The following is a 10,118-nucleotide window of genomic DNA, read 5'->3' as shown; positions in this document are numbered from 1 at the left end:
AAGAAGATGAGTAGTTAAGTGATATTCTAATGCTATCATTGTCATTGTCATTGTCATTGAGGACCTGGATTCTCAACTTAGGAGAAAGGACACACTGGTGGAAAATTTTTAAAAGGTTAAGTAAGAAAATCCTGAAGTACTGAATTTAAATAGAAAACATTGCTATTGAACACAAGACATACTTTATCCTTAAAAAAATTTTCAAGCTCTATCTACTGAAAAGGCCTAAAAATCATAGCCAACCAGTGCCAATAAGCTCCCTTAATAACCATAGTGTGATCTTGAAATATCATTTCCCACCAAAAGGAACCAGGGATTCTTGGAGAAGTGGTTGATTCAGGTCAGGGATAAATTTTAAAAATGTACAAGTTGAGCCTTGAAAATCTTATTCCTGATAATAAGAGGACTATCAACAACTACCGAAGACATGTCAAAAGGACCAATAATCCACTTGAAGAAAATATTCCCACCGGCCAAACATGGGATGATTGGGGCATTAATAAGGACAATAACTGCAATAGATTAAAACACATTCAATATGTTTAAATCCATGAATTCGGGGCACCTGGGTGGCTCAGTCAGTTAAGATCTGCCTTCGGCTCAGGTCATGATCCCAGGGTCCTGGGATTGAGCCCCACGTCAGGCTCCCTGCTCAGTGGGGAGCCTGCTTCTCCCTCTCCCTCTGTCCCCCAGCTTGTGCTCTCTCTCTCTCTCTTTCTATTCAAATAAATAAATAAAATCTTTAAAAAAAATAAATAAATCCATGAATTCATTATGACGTTAGGACAAAATAAGATATTTGAATACCACAGAGGATGCAAGATAATCAACTTTTGAAAGTTGAAAATTGGTGAAGAAATGGAAAGAATCAAGCATTGATCCTGCCCTCTCTATTCAAAAGATATCACTGGAAACCTAATAGTAAACAAGGGGAAATTTCTCTTTCTAGAAACATTCCAGCTAATAAATGGAGAAGAATGTTACCACTTTGCCATCCCTAGTGAATTTCCGAGCCTGTCGATGGGCAACAACTCTGAACATCACGAGCGAGTCACTCAGACATGCTGAAGCTGCTAGTAGGAGAATGAGGCACCAGCTATGAAACAGGCTTGCTGAAAAAGATTGAAACTGAATCTGATCAAGCCTCTGGATGGAACTTCAAAGGACAGAGGAACGTGTTACACAACACCATGGGGGCACAATCTGTAAACTTCATTTATCTATGGGAAACTCTCCAGCACAACTCATTTCGTCGGCAAACTGCAAGGCCAGACAGAGAGGGAGAGTAAGACATAATTGTGGCAGAGTTAAGGGCTTTGAGGACTGATCAAGGAAAAACATAGGAGCATGAGAAGCTTCAACATACAACAAGGCTTATTGGCAAGAGGGGTAAGTCCACGTCAGCACAAGACCATCCCTTAGGGCAGGGAGGGGGCAAGGGAACATTGTGGGGAGTGAGAGATCAGACGGAGGCCTAGGTGTCCAGATCTGTCACTCATCAGTACCGCGGGGAGTCTCTGGGTCAGAGAACTCGGAGAGGCAGCTTGGGGTCTCATAACCACGAGGCTCCATCTTATCAACAGTCAGCAGATGCCGGGTGAGGTATCGCAGGTGTGCAAAGCAGGCTGACTCTAAAAATCTGCTTGTTTGGGATGTTTTGAAAACAATTAGATGTGTAGAAATTTGCGTTTGGCTCCTGCGGGCTTTTAAGCTACTGAGTCTCAGCCTGCAGGGAAGAAATAAACAATGGTGCACAGAGGTCATCTTTGGCTCATTTAAACAATATAGAACAATACCTGATTTCTGACATTTTTCAGAGTCACGGGGGTGGGGGCGGGGGCTGGGAGGGGAAGGGGGTGAGAGTAATGAAATGAGAGGACCACTCTCCTGATTGTTGAGTTTGGGGGGGGGGCTCCGTGTGGGCTCACTGATAGTCTTCGTACCTGTGTGTAGGTTCAGGGCCTGCCGTCCGCTTGCTGTGTGACCTTAGGCAGAGTCTGTCCCCTCTCTGGGCCACCCCTTCCTCATCAGTGGCCCAACCTCCTCGTCTACAGAAGAGGCAGAAATGGCTACTCAGCGGGGCAGTGCAAAGGGCTTGCCCAAAGTCACACATTTTGTCAAGGACATTTTTCATTGACAGATCACTGAGCAGTAAGCTTTGGGAAAGAGGGGAGGGCTAATGGAAGAGAAAAGGAACAGCAAAGGAAAACAGGGGTACGGAAGGTGGTGGGGAGGGGGGCAGGGAGGTGGGCAAGGGGCAAGGGCGGGAGTAACAGAAACTAACAGAAGTGGCTGAGTGTGTTCCCAGCTGGACAAGGACAGAGAGATGGAGGCATGGCCCTAATTTAGAGACACACTTGAGTGCAACTGTGTCACAGAAATCACCCATCCCCGCCTGGCTCCTCCAGCCAGACTCTTGAATTATCAGTAACAATGCAGAACCCCGCAGGCAGACACTCAGATTTTGATTCAAGCGGTTCAGTCCTTTGATTTGTTTTCGTTAACACTAACAGTATCCCCGCAGGTCCTGCACTTCACAGGCCCGAGGGTTCGGGAGCTGAGGGCCTGCAGCGACTGCACAGAGAGAAGAAAAACAACGGAAAGGGGCTTTTGCCACGGGCACCAAGATGAACTGCTTTGGCTTCAAGTTTGAGGCCTCAGACTGTGGGTTCAAATCCTAGCTCCTGTACTTCCTAGCTGTGTAAACTTCGGCAAGTCTCTTAAACTCGCGGAGCCTCCTCATCTGTAAAATGAGGTTCCTTAGAGTTCCCAACTCAGAGTGTCCTGGTAAGGATGAAAAAACCGAATGTATGCAAGGCATTTTCTCCGCGTTAACTGTTATAAAAAGTGAACAAGCCATAATGTCTGCTGGCAAGGAACTCACAATCTGGTGGGAAAGATTAAGCTAGGGATAGAAATGGCAATATTGGAAGGCATAAGGTGCTAATGTCTCAAGGGTGGAAAAGATAAAGTGTCACGTGAGTATGGAAGAGAGGAAAAGATCATTCTTGCTGCCAAGGGCAGGACCAGCTCCCGGGAGTGGGGACATGCTAGCTGGACTGAGGATGGGTAAAGTTTGGGCCCCAGAGTCCAGATGGCAAGAGCAACAGAGAGAAGGTAGAAGCATGAGGAGGCTTCCTGGCAGAGGCAGGCGTGTTTGAAGGAGGTTAAGAACCCCATTTGGCTGAAGAGTATGGTCCGAGATGAGAGTGTGGGAGATAAAGCTAAGAAGAGCTGGAGCTGGCGTCGGGATTGGGCTCTTTTGCATGCAAGGAGCACAGAGAGACACTGAAGCTCACTTTTTTAAAGCAAAATTATTTAGGGCACCTGGGTGGCTCAGTCCATTGAGTGGCCGACTCTTGATTTTGGTTCTGGGATTGAACCCTGAGTCTCTCTGCCCCTCCCCCTCCCCCTGCTTGCTCGTGGGCTCTCTCTCTTTCTCTTTCTCTCTCTCTCTCAAATAAATGAAACTTAAAAAAATAAATAAAAGCAAAATTATTTTAGGGAGAGATATAGGAAAATGCAGAGAAAGGGGGAAATTAGAATTTAGGAGTGTTGGGTTTTGTGGATGCTGAGTGGTTGGCTCATTTACTTAACAAAGAATTGCTCAGTCTTAACCACTGGGTACCTGGCAGGGTTCTGCTGGATGGGATCAAGGTCCCTGTCCTTGCGGGTCAATAATAAACATGGAAACAAGTCAATAAGATCATTTCACTTAGTGATAAGTATTATAAAGACAATAAAAAGCAGAGTAATGGGGGCACCTGGGTAGCGCAGTCGTTAAAGCGTCTGCCTTCGGCTCAGGGCGTGATCCCGGCATACCGGGATCGAGTCCCACATCGGGCTCCTCCGCTGGGAGCCTGCTTCTTCCTCTCCCACTCCCCCTGCTTGTGTTCCCTCTCTCGCTGGCTGTCTCTCTGTCACATAAATAAATAAAATCTTTAAAAAAAATTAAAAAAAAAATAAATAAAAAAGCAGAGTAATGGGACAATGACTGGCAGGGGCAAGGAGAGCAGCCTTGATCGGGGGTAGGGGGAAAGTCTTTGGGGCAGAGGTTGAGAATAGAAAGAATGATCTTGCAGGCCGGCGAAAGCCAGGTAGGCAGAGCCAGATCATGAAAATGTTAGTCTTGTTAGACCATAGTAAGAGGTTTGGAATTTATTCTGAGTGATGGGAGGAGATTCAAGTGTTCTAAACAGGTGTGACATGATCTGTTGGCCATGGTTACAAACCGGCTTAGGGGGCCCTGTGGGAATGCGTTGTCAGAGGAAGGTCGGAAAGTAGGAGGGCCAGTGAGGAGGCTGCCCCAGTGTCCATGCATGGGACGGTGGGTCGGGAGAAGCTCTGGGGACCTTGACAAGGGGCGTCTGTGCAGCTTCCTAATAGGAACCTGATGAATAATTTATGGCATATCCTTGAATCATTCTGCAGCCACAGCCATGGTGTAGATCCGAAGACATTGCCAGGAAAGGACATCCCCGACATGCTGTTTCAGAGAAAAAAGCAAGTTGTACAACTGCTCATTTTATGAGCCCACCTATGTAAAATTAAATACTCATTTCTATATCAGTTTATCAACTATAAAGAGACATCTGGGAAGATACTGAGTTATCGGTGATTTTTCTGAAAAACAACGTTTTGCATTTGTTTGGTTTCTTTTTTTTTATTTCGTACTTTGAACTTCTCTGAGATAAAAATTTTTTAGTATGTGTGTATCATTCATACAAAAGCCTATTTACTTTTGTGGGGAAAAAAGGAGGGGGAGGAGAAGGAAGAGGAAAGGAAGGAAAGAAAGGAGAAAAATAAAGAAAATTAAAGACCACCCCCTCCGTACCCCTAACCCTTACACACACACACACACACCCCAGGACTGAAGGACCGGCTCCAGATGTGTATCTTCCAAGGACATCACCAGAACCCTGGAGAGTTCCTCTCCGAGAGGATGATTAATCCTGCTACAACGGGGCTCAGGCGCCCAGAGCAAAGATCCTTCACTCCTTGAGAGGCCGGCTTTGAATTTAAGAGGCAGGAAGCAGAGATGGTGCCTTTGAAGGGCTCCCCTCCCCTCGACACACATACATTCTGAGGCCACCAACGTGCCCATGACCACGTGTAGAGAGCTGCCACGACATCCACGGGCAGGAGGGAAGTGTCGGGGCGGCAACAAACCAGAGCACGGACAGCACGGCAGGACACCTGCCATCTTGAGATGCGAGCTCAGCTGGGTGAGCTTGTGAAGATTTCTGGATCCTCTCCGAAGGACACTCAGAGCTCGCCTGGAAACAGGATGGTCGGGACAGAAAGAGAAGGGGAGAAGGTGGAAGAGGCAAGCTCGTCTGTCCCTGTGGAGCCTAGAGAGTGGCTCCTAGCTGCCAGTTATTGTCACTTGGCATTCTGGGTAGTTACAAGCTCCTGGCCTCCAGACGTGTTTTGTTTGACTCGCAGTGCTTAAAAACTGAATTCATTGCCAATGTCTAAAATTTGGGGGGTTTACATAAAAATCTAATTTATATTTTTTGTTTTTTCTTGGAAAAATGGGAAAATGCTGTCTGTGGGCCTGCCTTCCCACAGGAGAACGATCAGCCAGCACTGGGTAGCAGCTTCCCCTGCAGGCCTGTGCCCTCCTGCTGGCCACCAGACACCACCCGCTCACCTCTGTTCCTTTCCGGCCACGCACACATGCCTTTGCTACCCCTGACGTGAAGAGCTTCTTTACTCCTTACACAAACCTATGATCTAGGAGCCATGTCCATTTTATGGCAGAGAAGACAGACTTAGAGAGGCTCAGAGACTTGCCCAAGATCACACAACGTTCAGTGGCAGAGCCAGGATTTGAACATTTGATTTCAGAGCCTGAGCCCTTGTCAGTGGCCAAAGTCACAGAATCAGGAACTGCTGAGTCATCTCCCAAGCTTCTGGCCATGGTCCCTTTAAGGTTTGTTTTTCTAGAAAGAACAGGTCCTCCCACCCAGGATAGCACTGAGCCCCGGGTGGTGGCCAGGTGACCCTTGTTGAGTATAGGGGGATACAGGCATGGCAGCGGGGTGCCGGGAGGATTCTTCTTCTATGAAGTGGAGCAGGTGAAGGAGCATAAGTATTTTGTTTTATTTTATTTTATTTTATTTTATTTTATTTTATTTTATTTCTCAAAGCTTTTTATTTTTTCAAGATTTTATTTATTTGTCAGAGAGAGAGAGAGCACGCATGAGCGGGAGGAGGGGCCAAGGGAGAAGCAGGCTCCCCACTGAGCAGGGAGCCCAACACAGGACTCTATCCCAGGACCCTGGGATCATGATCTGAGCTGAAGATAGACGCTTAACCGACTTAACCGACTGAGCCACCCAGGCGTCCCGGAGCATAAGCATTTTAAATCCGAGCTGAGACCTTGGCTGCCTGAGGCCAGGCCTGCGTGGAGGGCGGTGGGCATAACCTGAATGGGTGGGGCACTGTGCCCCGTCCCCGTTTCCATACTGGGACCAGACCAGCTGGCCTTCTTCTCTTTTTTATGTCAGGGTTCCATTTAAAACCTCCTTTGGGCCAAAGGGGATTTTGCTGCTCAAAAATAATTTGAAAAAATTTGATATTTTGAGTTTGTGTCAAAAAGCCATAGATATATATTGTGCGTGCAGCTAAGAAGCTATCAGCGGGAACTGTCAAATGAGTCCTCTGGGCCATGGCCAGCCTCTTATCTTCAGCTTCCAGGAGGGGCGGCCTCCTGCTAAATTCCCTTCCCCCCTTGGAGCTCCTGAAATGGAGTCAGCCCTCCCAGGACTCCAAGCAGGGCCCAGAATTTGTTTATGTGGATTTGCATAAAAAGCTTCACTGAATGAGATTATTCACTGAGATTCACTGAACGCAGGTGAGACTCACAGAGTCCCCCAGGGCAATGATTTTTCTTTCTTTGGATTTCATTTTCTCTTGGGAAGTAAACATTTCACTTCTCTGGCTTTCTCCCCCAACTAGACCTGTACTCCCTTCCTTTTCCTTATTCCTACATGTCACACAGACACACGCACACACAAACACACAAGTGCACACGCACATGCATCCAGTAAGCTTTAAGTCACTGGACAAATGGCTATGTGGTTTCTCATACACACACGAACCCTGGAGTTTGACTCTGGCCTGTATTAGAGTCTGTCTGGGGTTCAAAGGAAAAGCTCCCAGCCCCATTTGCCTGAGAAGCACCTGCCATTGGCTTGGGCATGGTGGGATGGCCAACACGCAGGGACTGAGGCCCCAGGATCTATACTGGAATCTCAGGAGAGTCCGAAGGTCAACTAGTTTGGAAACCCCTGAGAAAGACCCTCTCTCTCCGTTCCTGGATTGAGTCTAGATTCTTGGAAAAGACCTTTGGACACAGCATCGCTCAGACATTGTCACCCACCCTGGGCATGGGGAGTGACTCTAATTGTAAAGAGTCTGGCATCATCACAGGGGATGGGATCGAAGCTTTGAATGGACCTTCCCAACAGCCCACAAGCACCCCTCACACCCCTCACACCCCTCCTCTCCTTCTATATCACCCAACCCCACCCACATTCAGCCCAGTTTATTCACCTCTTCCTACCTTTCCACCTGCTCTGCCTCCTAGCTGTCTCCCCACCCCTACCTTCCTCAGGCCCCACAGAGCTTGGCCATGTCCACTCCCCTCTAGACCCCCTTCCCACAACAATAATCAACATGTATGAAGAACTTAATATGTCCTAAGTACTGTTACTTATTCAAGAGTACCCTAGGTACTCATTTTCCTTAGTTCTCACAAGAACCCCATGGAGTAGGTCATATTATTCTACCATTTTATAGATGAGGAAACTGAGGATCAGTAAGGTAAAGTGACCTACCCAGGATCAAACGGTTTGCAGGTAGAAAGCCATGCCTTGTACTCATGGTTATCTCATGTATTTCACACCCCTTCTCCCCAGTGGGCCTTATATTACACACTGATCGATTTAGATATTACCAATCTAGAATGTGGGCTCCCTGAGGGCAGGGACTGACTTGCTCACTATTTCCTAAATCAGTACCTGGCACATAATCAATGCTCAATAAATATTATTAAGTGAATAAATGAATTGATGGCAAAGTTCACACTCTATTTTAAAAATTGTGTATTAATTTTCAAAGTGACAATGCTCACAGTTAAAAAAAATCGAGAAGGGCAAAAAAGGTATGGAGAAATTTAAATCTCCTTCCTAAATACCCACTGTCCTTCCTTTAAGATTATAGGGCTCTTATGTGTCCTTCCAGAGATATTCAAATGTTCTATGCATGTGTGTGCTTGTACGAGCATGTATGTAATATGTGTGTGTGGTATCACCTCATAGAAACCATTCTGCAACTTAATTTTTTTCACTTAATATGACTTGGAAATGTTCAAATCAGTATATATACCGACACGCACACAAATACCTACGTTACTAGTCTTCATACCCACCATGTGGGTCCCAGAGAAGTCCTGGAAACTAGAGTAGTAAGTGTGACCTAGCATCATGAATGACCTAGAATCTTGGAGTGAGGAGGGACCTCTGAGACGGTCTGGTTTCACTCCTCATGTTACAAATGGGGAGACTGAGGCCCAGGAGGTGGTGACAGTGGGAATAGACATTCCCAGAGCCACATAGGGAATTAATTATAGATCTGGGGCAGGAACAGGCCTCTGGGACCCTTGGCCAGGCTCCTGCTACCCCAGTCTCCTCTGTGCTTGGCAAGCTCAGAAGAAGTCATAGCCAGTTCCCAGCAGAGAGTGCCTGCCTGGGCTCTGTCAATGGCAGTGCCCCCCCAGGCAGACTGGGGCCAGAGCGATTACGTAGGTCGCTTGGTAATCAGAAAGAGAGCTCGAGCCCTTTAAATGCCGGCTGTTTCATTTGGTCCCCAAAGATTGGATTAGCATCGATTGTCTGCACTGAGCTAGTAGATAAAAGCAGCAACCGAATGGGAACATCAGCCTGCAAGTATGAGGCTCAGTGCCTCTCTCTCAGTGCAGCCTCCGCACTGGCATCTGGGGCCTCCGGAGAAGCTTCCAGGAGTCTGTGCCTCTCCCTCTAGCTGGCAAAAGTACGGCTGGGGTGGGAGTGAGGGGACAAATCAAGAAGCGAAGCTAGGGCAGCACAATTCAGGGGAAGGAGTCTCCATCGGGATGAACGCTCTTGACTGCATGTAGCTTCTGCCGGTGCCTCCCATCCCCATCCTTTACCCCCCCCCCCAGTGCACACACATATACACACATGCACGCACCCACACACACATGCACACACTGTAAGCTCTAATGAGGGCGGGAACCCAGCACAGCTTCTTTGCTGTGATTCCCAGCACCTAGAGCCGTACTTGACATGTTAGGTGTTCAATAAATATTTGTTGAAGCAATCAATACATACACACACGTGTGTGATTCCTCCACACAGAAGCACACTGTGCATACCCTCCCTCTGGATGATTGCTCAACCAGTTTCTACTCCCTCGCCTGTCCTTTTCCTTCCTTGTGGTTCCAGGTGCAGCCTCCTAGGGGAAACCCTCCCCACTACTCTGGCTACAATGGCCTCTCTTCTCCCTGCAGCTCTTACAGCTTCAGTGAGTAAAGCAATCACATCTTCGCCAGCCCAAACCCCAGACATGGTCTGGTGGGTATTCATGATTTGTAGCAATGATGAGACAGAGGGCTTAAAATGTGGACCATCACAGAAAATCCACGTTGAAAAGACAATTGACAGCATACAAGCGAGAGTTAATTCAGTGTTGCTTTTTATGGAGAGGTAAGGTGGGGCCGTGGAGGGAGGCTTGGGCATGCCATCACACAGACTTGGGTTCAAATCCTGCCTCTGCCACTTGCTAGCTTCATGGCCTTCGACAAGTTCTTAGCCTCTCAGTGTCCAGTCTTCATCTACAGAAGAGGGGTAATCAGACCCTCCTCACAGGTTGTGAATATGAAAGGAGTAAGCCCTCAAATGTGACCCCACGAGAACCAGGGTTTCTGTCTGTTTTGTTCACGGGTGTATCCCAGCCCCTAAAACAGTGCCTGGCATGTAGTAGGCACTCAGTAAATAGTTGCTGAATGAACAATCAGGTAGTAGTCATAACAGTGGCTGTGATTGACTCACCAGCCTGTGTGGCCGGCTGCG

At 47.5% G+C, this 10,118-nt stretch overlaps 1 long non-coding RNA gene across 1 annotated transcript; it reads left to right on the top strand.

The window, feature by feature from the left end:
* The first annotated feature begins 2,281 nt into the window (after window positions 1-2,281).
* LOC103664561 lies at window positions 2,282-5,512 on the top strand. Its single transcript, XR_569070.2, has 2 exons — window positions 2,282-2,787; window positions 4,432-5,512. It is a non-coding gene; the product is annotated as an uncharacterized LOC103664561 (long non-coding RNA).
* Window positions 5,513-10,118: the final 4,606 nt, after the last annotated feature.

Source organism: Ursus maritimus, unplaced genomic scaffold (genome assembly GCF_017311325.1).
Source record: "Ursus maritimus isolate PB19 unplaced genomic scaffold, ASM1731132v1 scaffold_15, whole genome shotgun sequence".
Taxonomy (NCBI): Eukaryota; Metazoa; Chordata; class Mammalia; order Carnivora; family Ursidae; genus Ursus; species Ursus maritimus.
The sequence above is the reverse complement of the archived record's forward strand: the minus strand, read 5'-3'. Positions and strand labels throughout refer to the sequence as shown.